General features: G+C 37.4%; 1 pseudogene; it reads right to left on the bottom strand.

Annotated features, from left to right (window-relative positions):
* Positions 1-545: 545 nt before the first annotated feature.
* LOC148308904 (serine/threonine-protein kinase NLK2 pseudogene) lies at positions 546-1,733 on the bottom strand (annotated as a pseudogene).
* Positions 1,734-10,458: the final 8,725 nt, after the last annotated feature.

Here is a 10,458-nt window from a genome sequence, read left to right as displayed (position 1 = left end):
AAACGTTCTGAACAACACAGTATCTTACCTTATCACAAGTATCATATTCTCAGTTCTGAATTATTCTCATTGGTAATTTAAAAAAAAATATTTATTCATTATTGATTACAGGAATATCATTAAAATAAAAACACAATATTATATTCAATATTTATTAAATTTTCCCGCATGTGGATAACCGTGAACATAACGTCTACATACGTATCAATAAAAAAAGGTCACACATTAGAAATTCATTCGGTAAAAACATTAATAATAGTAAAGCAATTTCGTACATCAATATTCCATTTTTCTTTACTTAATTAAGTTCGCTAACCATTCAATATATAGTATTACAATCACACGTATAAAAACACAGAAATAATAATAATTACTTAAATTGAAACACATTATGAAACATTATAAATCCATAAAAATTTTAGTAGCAATAATATTAACAAATAAAAACTCATTTATTAAATTCGTAACATCAACATAAAAAAAAACTCATCATATTTGTATGGCGCAGTCGGATATCCGGGTACTGATGTTGGCTGGGGTGTCTGTCAGTCCTGCTGGCGAGAGGAGAGGGTGGTGGGTGGTTTACTGAAGAAGTAATCGCTAATGATCAACGGTCCCCCGGGGGGGTGTTGCTCCGTAATGAGCTTGTACATTTCCTCTTTGACCTGAGCAACCGTGGTGAGGCCCTCTTCCCAAGTATGGTCGAAGGGTGAGGCCGCGACGGGCTCCAACGCGGACAGGTCTGCGCTCGTGCCGGCAGCCTGGCCGTGCCCCCGGATGCTTTCCGTGCAGCAGCACCCGCACATGCTCGAGTGGTAGCTCGCCCGCCCCTCGCGCAGGTACGGGTGCGCCAGCGCGTCCGCCGCGTTTACCCGCTTATCTGGGTTGAAGACCAGCATCTGCGTGAGGAAGTGCACCGCGTCGGGCGTGGCCAGCGTGGGGGACAGCGAGTACAGCTCGTGCAGCGCGTGCGCGCGCGGCGGCCGACTCAGCACGTACTTTCGGGCGCTCTCGGACGCGTGTTGCATGTCCGCCGGCGAGGGGCTACCTACCAGCTCGATCACCATCTCCAACTGATGAACCGGAGTAAGGGCGCAGAAGAGTACTCTCCGACTCATTAACTCTGCGAATACGCAGGCTACAGACCAGATATCCACGGCCGCGGTGTAGTGTGTGGCCTCCATCAAGAGCTCCGGAGCCCTATAATACTGCGTCACCACCTCTCGGGTCATCCTCCTGTTGGGGTCAGGTTCTTTGACTCGGGCCAGGCCGAAGTCGCAGATTTTGAGTAATAAACGATTGTCGACCAACAGGTTGCCCGGCTTGATGTCTCTATGCAGGATGTGGGCCGAATGTAAATACTTTAGACCTCTCAGTATTTGGTAAAGGAGGAGCTTTATGTTGTCCGTCGACAAGTCTTGCTGGGAGAATATAATCTGGTGAAGGTTGTATTGCAATAACTGTGTCATCACGAAGACATTTTCAAAGCTATCTTGTTGAGGCGGTTGTAGGATGTAAATCGCTGACAGGACGTTTTCGTGTTTAAAGAAACACAGCATCTTGAGTTCCCGAAACACCCGTTTGGATGTGGCGACCGATTTAAAGACTTTGGGTATCATCTTCACTGCCACTTTACCGCCGTCCCGAGGGTCCGTCGCAGCAAAAACTACTCCGTAGGTCCCGCGTCCGATGATCTGGCATGTCTGCATGTCCGGCTGCGGGTCGCGCTCCGGCTGAGGCGCCTGGAAGCTGGGCGGCGCGCCCGCGGCCATCGGCTCGCTCCATTGATCGCTCTCATCCCCATTGTTCATCTCGGTCATGGTCGCTCTCCTCCTTTGTACACTCGATCTACTGCGAATACCCGTCAGTGAGGAAACGACGATTCCCCCGAAAACCGCACGCTGTTTTGCAGCGCCCAACTAATATACAGATCTCTCTTTATCACAGTCCACTAGAACCTCTTCACGCGGTGACTGGAGTACGTATTGACAGCGTCGAGTCTGCAGGGGAGGAAACTGCATGTGGCGCGTTTCACTTCCGACGGAGGAATGGTATGGTCGTATTGAGGTTCGCTCCTTGTTTCACCTGTATCGCTGACCTAAGCAGGCATTACGTGGATTCCGATGTCTAGTTATAACGATATTGGCATTGTAATTTTGTGTGAAGTCAGCAGACTTGTCAATAATTTTGTTTACATGGATTTTAGAGTCAGCAGATTCGAGCAATAACTATACGATGTTGCACTGCCTTGGAAATTTGTCCCCGTAATATAAATTTTGGCATTAGGTCATCAAAAAAAAACAGAGGACAATAACAAGTACAAATATGTGTTTTTTTATAAATATTTATTTCTTTTCAGTTAAGTGCCCTTCTCATTTCTTCAACCTTTTATTAATCTCATTATTTCACAAAACTTCCAACTTCATAAGATTACCATCCCTGTCTAAATACTCGTATGTAACAACATACATACAACAATATACAACATAATATAGCAATAATTTATGTGATCAAATATGTATAGTGATTAAGTATTGTACATTATATTTTTTCGAATCCTTTATCTTAAGCCGTCACGTATTGAGTAGGATCAAAGCTCAGATAAATTTAGAAACGAAAATTGAACTAGATGAACAGGTAATTTTAATTTGGTCTTCGTAAGTACTTACATATGGAAAAGTATTGTTTATTGCCAATGCGTCAAAATAAGCTCCCCTACTGATTTTCCTTTGAAAATATAAGATCGACTATAATTACAATATGTGAAATGCTCAAAAGAAAAAAAGAAGGAAAGACAGCTGGGAGTCAACATCCCAAGAGCGACACGCAGAGGCACAAATAGATCTAGGGATACAAAAAGAAGAAGAAGAAGTAGAAATTCTCAAGTTTTTTTTATATAAAATATGAAATTCAGGCTAGTATTCGGTGAAGATGTGAGATGAAAAAATCATATACGGAGGGGGTGGTTGTAAATTTATTTATTTATTATTCATCATCATCATCAGCCCTCACTTTGAGGGCTGATTTTACAATATTAATAAAATATATATTAATAATAACAATTGGTTTATTATGAGTTATCCAATCATGGTCAAATGATTAATTAAACCATATCCACGTCCTATGTGGAGCATATGGAGTCAACAAACTATCTCCAGGCTTTTCTGTCGGCTGCCAGCTCGCTTGCATTCTCCCAAGTCAGTACCGCGTCCCGAGTCCCAAGTTTAGAAGAAAACTGCCAACGAATTGTCAGCAGTGGTCATCTTGGGCGGCGCGAACCTGATGACTTGTAAAGGAGGCAAGCCTGATTAAGACTTTCGGGAGGCCCGTGGACTACATGGCCCAGCCAATTGAATCGTCTCTTCTTGACGATAGTTGTGACCAAGATTTGTTGCGTCCTACGCCTTATCACTTCGTTCCTTACAAATTCAAACCACCGCACGCCTAAAATTCTCCGCAGATACCTATTCTCGAAGCTCAGTAGACGGCTGCTCCAGTACGGTAGCCGAACGTGCTGACCATAACACTACGGAGACGAACAAAAAAAAAAGAAAGTCTTTTTCTCCTTCTGTTTGGTGTAGGCCTTGTGGCCTGCTTTTGAGAGGGATTAGCCTCCTGCGATGTCAATTCATCTCTTTGGTGGTCTGCCTGCCCGGGATTCGTCTACCTTGGAGTTGGCAGTACTAGGCAATGTGGGGGAGTCTGGATGGTTCCATTCTCCTCACATGCCACACACCACACCACACCATTATCTCCTTCGTTGCCTTCCCCACCTAACGACATCTTCCATCTCGCACATTTCTTATTCTGTCTATATATAATAAATATGCACAGCTGGGTACTGCTGGGTAATACAATAGGAAACTAGCACGTTAATTACAATAGAGAGTTGATCACATATTGATTCCCTCCAACTCTGTGTCTTTCCCGCACTCAATACGCCAAAGCCCGTACTTCGCATAATGAAGCTTTATCTCGGTGCCGAACCGCACAAAGGCAAATGCATCATTGCACTCCGTAGCGCCTCCTCAAGCAGATCTATATTATGCGATGTTATCAGCCGAGGTATTATATACGCTATTCTGTAGAGAACATACTACTGATGTTTAACACACTCAGCACGCTCGCCTACCGTACTGGTGGTCCCGGGTTCGATTCCCAGGGGGGTCAAACAAATAAAAGTGATTTTTCACTCTAATATTTATTCAATATAACTCTAGACTGGTACCTGAAGCGGAGGGCTGATCACCTTTCTTTCATGTGTTGATAATCAAGATAACACTGCGTTTATATGAAGCAGTGCCCTATGCACCATTAGATGCGGATAAGGGTTTAATATAAAATTAAATACATACTGATGTACCCGACTGTGTAGGCCACATTAATAGGCCTATTAAAAGATCAACTTTAATAACTTAAAAAAATCGAAGCTGCGGTAAAATTATCGAACGTTGACCGGTCCGCGGTAGTAAAAAGGTTGAGGACCACTGGTGTGGATTTTGAACTTTATTTATGGCATTTCATTTCGAACGACTTTGGTATTTTTTTAATTTTTGACAACTCAACATGGATACGAAGAAGAATATGAAAGTCTGGGTATTTACAGGGCTTATGACTACGGGGGTGGACAACTAATAAAATAAAAATAAAACATTTTATTTTTTGACATCTCATCAAAGGTGAAGAAGAATATGGAAGTCTGGGCATTTACTTGGCTGACGACTTAAGTTCTATATATATATGAACCAATTTAGAAACCTTGTTCTTGAATCACTAGAACTTCACTAGAGACATCTATGTATTGGTGAGATCTTAAGAAGCTTTTTATTAAGTAGAAACTCTTATATTAGTATGTGAGGTCACACTCAAAATGTTATAAATAAATCATTAATAACTAAATAAATAATTTTTAAATTAATAAATATTTTTTTCGTTCTAATTTGTAATCAATCGAGTTAGTTTAAAGTGATTGTGTGATTTTATGCACATTTTCAGAAATACAGCGTTCCGAGAATCGCACATTGTGCTTGGACTTTATACCGCCTTCGCGTTAGTGACAATGCCACATTTTATTTGTGGCTGACACGTACATAATTAAATAATTTGCGGAAACTACTTAATACATGCCTCTACGTGCGATTGCTGGCTAAACAACATTTAAAGTATGGTTATCGGACTTAATGTACCTGCAAATATATATAGTATATATATGGTGCATAATATATTATATGTCCGCCTCCGTGGTGTAACGGTCAGCGTGCTTAGCTACCGTCCTGGAGGTCCCGGGTTCGATTCCCAGGGGGGGGGGGTGAAAATAAATATTAGTGATTTGACACTGTAATATTTATTTAATATTACCCTGGAGTGATCACCTTGCCTTCATGTAAGTAATGATCAAGATAACACTGCGTCAATTCGATGAAGTGCCCTATGCACCATTAGGTGCGGATAAGGGTTATAATAATAATATATTTTATATAGATAGTAACAGCAATAAATAGGCAGGCGCTGTGGCGTAGTTGGGTAGCGTATGGCATAGCTCGACTCCGAAACTGGCGTCGCGGGTTCGATTCCCGCCGATTGCAGAATGAATTCAAGAAAAAATTATATCCAATTGGTCTGGGTGTTTGTGATGTATTTTTCACATTTACCTTCCCCATTCTTACTATCCTACTTGCAAATTCTATCCTGCTAATTCCTTAAAAAAAACTCACATGGCGTTCAAAGTGGTCAGTTGTGGTCGAAATGCTAACTTACAACATAAACATATGCTTCGAACCTAAGTACAACAGATCAAAATGCATTTGAATGACGATCCCAGACATGATTGTATAATGGCAAACGCCGGACATTGAACTGATTTCTTGAATACATTATTCTAATCCAAGCTTATTAAATCAAACTCTCCAGCAGACAAATTCAAAATACGCCAATAAACTAACATAAATCAATAAAATTATGCTTTTTTAATCAGCATTTTGAATCGATTATAGTATATACACACAATACCAGCCGATTGTTCCGACACTTGACATGATCGTTTCCAAGTATTTGACATATTTTATCATTGCTAGTTTTCCTTGTTCTATAAGTGTATATACATATATATATATATATATATATATATATATATATATATATATATATATATAAATATATATATATATATATATATATATATATATATATATATATATATATATATATATATATATATATATATATATATATATATATCCTTTTAAGGGGTGTTAGGCCAGCTTATGACTGACCAAAAAATAAAAATATGACCTCCGTAAAAGTGCCCTAGTTTTCGAGATATTTCCACTTTTATAAATTTCCCGAACATCTACGCCTTAGATCAGTTTTTCGAGTGCCACTTCTTCAATTTTGCATATTTTGGGATTGTAATATACGTATCATAATATTTTTTACATAAATACTATGTATATATACAACATTTTGAGTGTGTCCAAATATTTGCTCACAAAATCTCGATTTTCTCCAATTACAGGAGTTATTTTCATATTTCATATATCATCAAATTATAAGCTTAATAATAAAAATGAAAATGGTATTTTCTGGCGTTTCTCATGTGTGTGATTATAATCCAGGACTTGGACCTCACATACTAATATAAGAGTTTCTGCTTAGTAAAAAGCTTCTTTACATCTTACCAATAGATGTCTCTAGTGAAGTTCTAGTGAAGTTCTAGTGATTCAAGATCAAGGTTTCTAAATTGGTTCATATATATAGAACTTCCAAGAATTTGAGTAGTGTGGTTGTCAATAATGGGTAGAATTGGTGAATGTTACACGTGTGTAAACTGATCACTTAAACCAGTCTATGACGGTCGTCAGCCCCGTAAATGCCCAGACTTCCATATTCTTCTTCGTCTTTGATGAGATGTTTATGTACTCACACACTCATAGAATTCTTATTGAGTTTCTAAAAGTTTTTTTTTGTGGTAGATTTTATGAACTTTATTCAGTAAGACTCAAACTTTGTTTCAACTACTTTTGAAACTATTTTCCAACCGGTTGAAAAAAAAGTACAACAAATAAAAGGGATTAAAACGATGTTTGAGTTTTATTCTGCAAAGTAAATAAATTAACATTAGTTTTTATTTCACCTTTAGTCAAGAGCAAATGACAAAATGTTCAAAGTTAAAAGAAGCAAAGTTAAAGTTATCACCTTGCGTTGTCAATGCGATTCCCATTGACCGGTATTCTGGCCAGGGGGTGGGTTTCTATAAATACCTTGATATTTCGCCCTTGAGATAGTGTTTTACGAAAATGACGCTAGATAAATTATCCAAAATTTTAATCATTTTCAAATATATTTAAATCATCATGGTTTTCCATAAACTTTGTGCCAAATCAATATATGTATGTATATTAAAATAAAGGTACGTTATTATACTAGTTTCATTCAGTGTGTTACAATTTATTTTCTTTCGCATTATGATATTCTGTAATTGTTGCATAATATTTATTTTTTTATTTTTGTCCACCTCCGTAGTGTAATGGTCAGCAAGCTCGGCTACCGTACTGGAGGTCCCGTATTCGATTCCCAGGGGGAGGACAAATAAATAAATGTGATATTTTCGCTCAAATGTTTATTCAATATTACCGTGGGCTGGTACCTGAACGCGAGGACTGATCACACTGTGTTTATATGATGCAGTGCCCTATGCATCATTGGAGTGCAGATAAGGGTTTGATGAATTATTATTGCTTTGCGTTGACCCACGCAACCACTCAAGTTTTGGCTGGAGGGGTGAGTGGTATGTGAACAGGAAAATTGCGTAGGATTAGTAGGTACGAGAAGGAAAGGAGAATAACATCAATAACTGTGGTTCTTAGGGTTGCACACCCATACTCGTTCTATTGTAGCATATGTTGAACAAATTAAAATTTTACAAGTGCTAAGATTTCTTAAGAGGAACTAAATGTATTTAAATACCACGAGTATAAAAAGCGGACTATAAATACTAAATAAATAAAAAATGTTCGTACACATAGGTACACGTATTTGTTTATATACAGGTTTTTCACAAATTAGACGTTATATTGTATTTTATAAAAAAAAACCTTTTGAAAATATTTTCATAAAAGTACTACATATACTGTCAGTGTGAATACTTGCCTACATCCCTTATTCTTAACGTTAAGTCAAGTGCGTTATTCGTCACGTTGGCAAACCTGCGCGGCGCGCTGTCGTAGTCTGTGCGCGCGGAGTTTTCATAAGATTTTTGATGTACTTTGAATCATGAGAACTGTTATAATGTATTTTAAAAAATTCTGTCTTTTTGATAAAATACAATATTACGTCCAATTTGTTTTGTAAAAACTTCCAAATTGATTTGTTAAACTTCCGATTTGATTTGTAAGTCGAAAAATTTAGTTTGTAAAACGTTCAATGGATCATTATCAGACGGGACGAATATCTTATTTAACATACTCAACCTATAAAGTATTGTATTAGACTCGTTTTGTGTTTATAACAGCCGATATAATCAATATTTTCATGCATTATTTTGTTATGGAAAATACGTTGTTTTCTTAAGTTGGTAATGAATGACGTCACAGAAACGATGGACTTATTTCAAATTGGTAATATTGCTAAATTATTGGTGACTCTATTTGTTGTAGTCTATTGTATATTCTCCCACCCCTCCCATCCCCTCCCCTCATATTTGTATTACACAAATGGTAGTGTAGTGGTAAACAAACAATATACACTATTACTATTACAGCTCTATAAACCATAGACAATAAACCATATGACTTCATAAAACGTTCTATGACGGAAATTTTATGACGTATGCGAACGCACGTTTTTCGTTTTATTAAAATATCTTATGTTTAAACCTTTATATCTCCCTTAGATCTCTACAGATTTCAATAAGAATGTTATCGATAGTCTTGTGATTTTTCATATTAAATTATTAGTCAATAAACCAATATCGAGACAAAAACCTAATTGAAGTGAAAAACCTATAAAATAAATTACTAAAAATACATGTACGAATATTATATTTGTCGTAATCGCATATATTTCGCAGAAACGATATTTGGGAGAGACGCAAAGAACATAGATTAATTACCAAAAAAAGGGATTTTTATACCACATTGTTGTAAAAATCCCTTTTAATAATTTTTAATTGCGACTTTATGTCGCGACAATTATTATTTCATGACAATCAATACCAAAATGATTTTCTCTTACGAGTTTAATAAGGTTCAATCTAAATCAATTCATTCGTCATTATTAAATTTTCCTTTTAAAACGGGTTTCGAGTACATTTACCTTTGAACGCCTCGCAATCAACAGGAAAATATTTATGGGTATTTCCCAACGTTTACGTTCTACACATTTATTTTATACTGAGCGGCAAGCCTACAAAATTCTTTGAAAATGTGTTTCACGAAGTGGCGTAAAAATAATTATGGGATATTTATGTAATGGTGTGTATCCTTACTAATTCTTCAAAGCGTGTTTATTTTATTTTATACATTAACAGATCAAGTCCATTTTTTTCATTAACAAATCAACTCCATTAAAAACCGTAATTGTCAATATATAAATAAAAATAAAAACGTTAACATTTTGACACTCGACATTATGTGAAGGAGAATATGGAAATCGGGGTATTTATTTACAGGATTTATGACCGGTTATACGCTGGTGTAAATATCGTATAAGCATTATAGGAATAGGCAATGAAACAAACAAAACAATATATTGTGTGTGTCTGAATCTTTGTTCACTTATCTGGATTTAATACACTAAGAAGTTTTTATTTTTTAAATATTAATATATCAATATACAATATATCAAAGGTAAAGAACAGTGAGCACATATGCACTAGAGACTATGGCTGTGACAAAGAGAAATGCAGAGAAGCACAAGTGCACACAATGATCCATGGAAAGATCCATGCTTGGTTTTAGCCTGAGGGATGAAATTAAAAATGAATATACCAGGAAAAAACCAAAGTAGAGGACATCATGGATCGCGTGGCAAAACTCAAATGGCAGTGGGCAGGACATATAGCGAGACAGGACCCCAAGAATTCTACGATGGAGACCTTGGGGGAGCAAAAGAGGTGTTGGAAGACCCCAAAAGAAATGGTCTGACGATATTGTCGCTGTGGGGGGTAAAAACTGACTGCAAGCAGCACCCATCTAGAGTAAATGGAAAGAAGGGAAGAGGCCTATATGCAGCAGTGGAGTTCAGAGGGCTCGTAAAGAAGACGAAGACAAAAGATAATATGGAAGTCTGGGTATTAACGAAACTTAAGACCTGCAATAAGCTAGTTAAGTGATCTCTTTAAACACGTGGAAAATTCACAATTCAAACCATGATTGTCAACCAGACTACTCATATTTAGGAAGTCATACTTATATGATCCATCTCATGACTTTCCGTAAATGAGTTCACAACAGCCATCTA

This window comes from Brachycentrus maculatus, unplaced genomic scaffold, assembly GCF_059751285.1.
Source record: "Brachycentrus maculatus isolate JH-2025_06_01 unplaced genomic scaffold, ASM5975128v1 h1tg000144l, whole genome shotgun sequence".
In the NCBI taxonomy this organism is placed as follows: domain Eukaryota; kingdom Metazoa; phylum Arthropoda; class Insecta; order Trichoptera; family Brachycentridae; genus Brachycentrus; species Brachycentrus maculatus.
The sequence above is the reverse complement of the archived record's forward strand: the minus strand, read 5'-3'. Positions and strand labels throughout refer to the sequence as shown.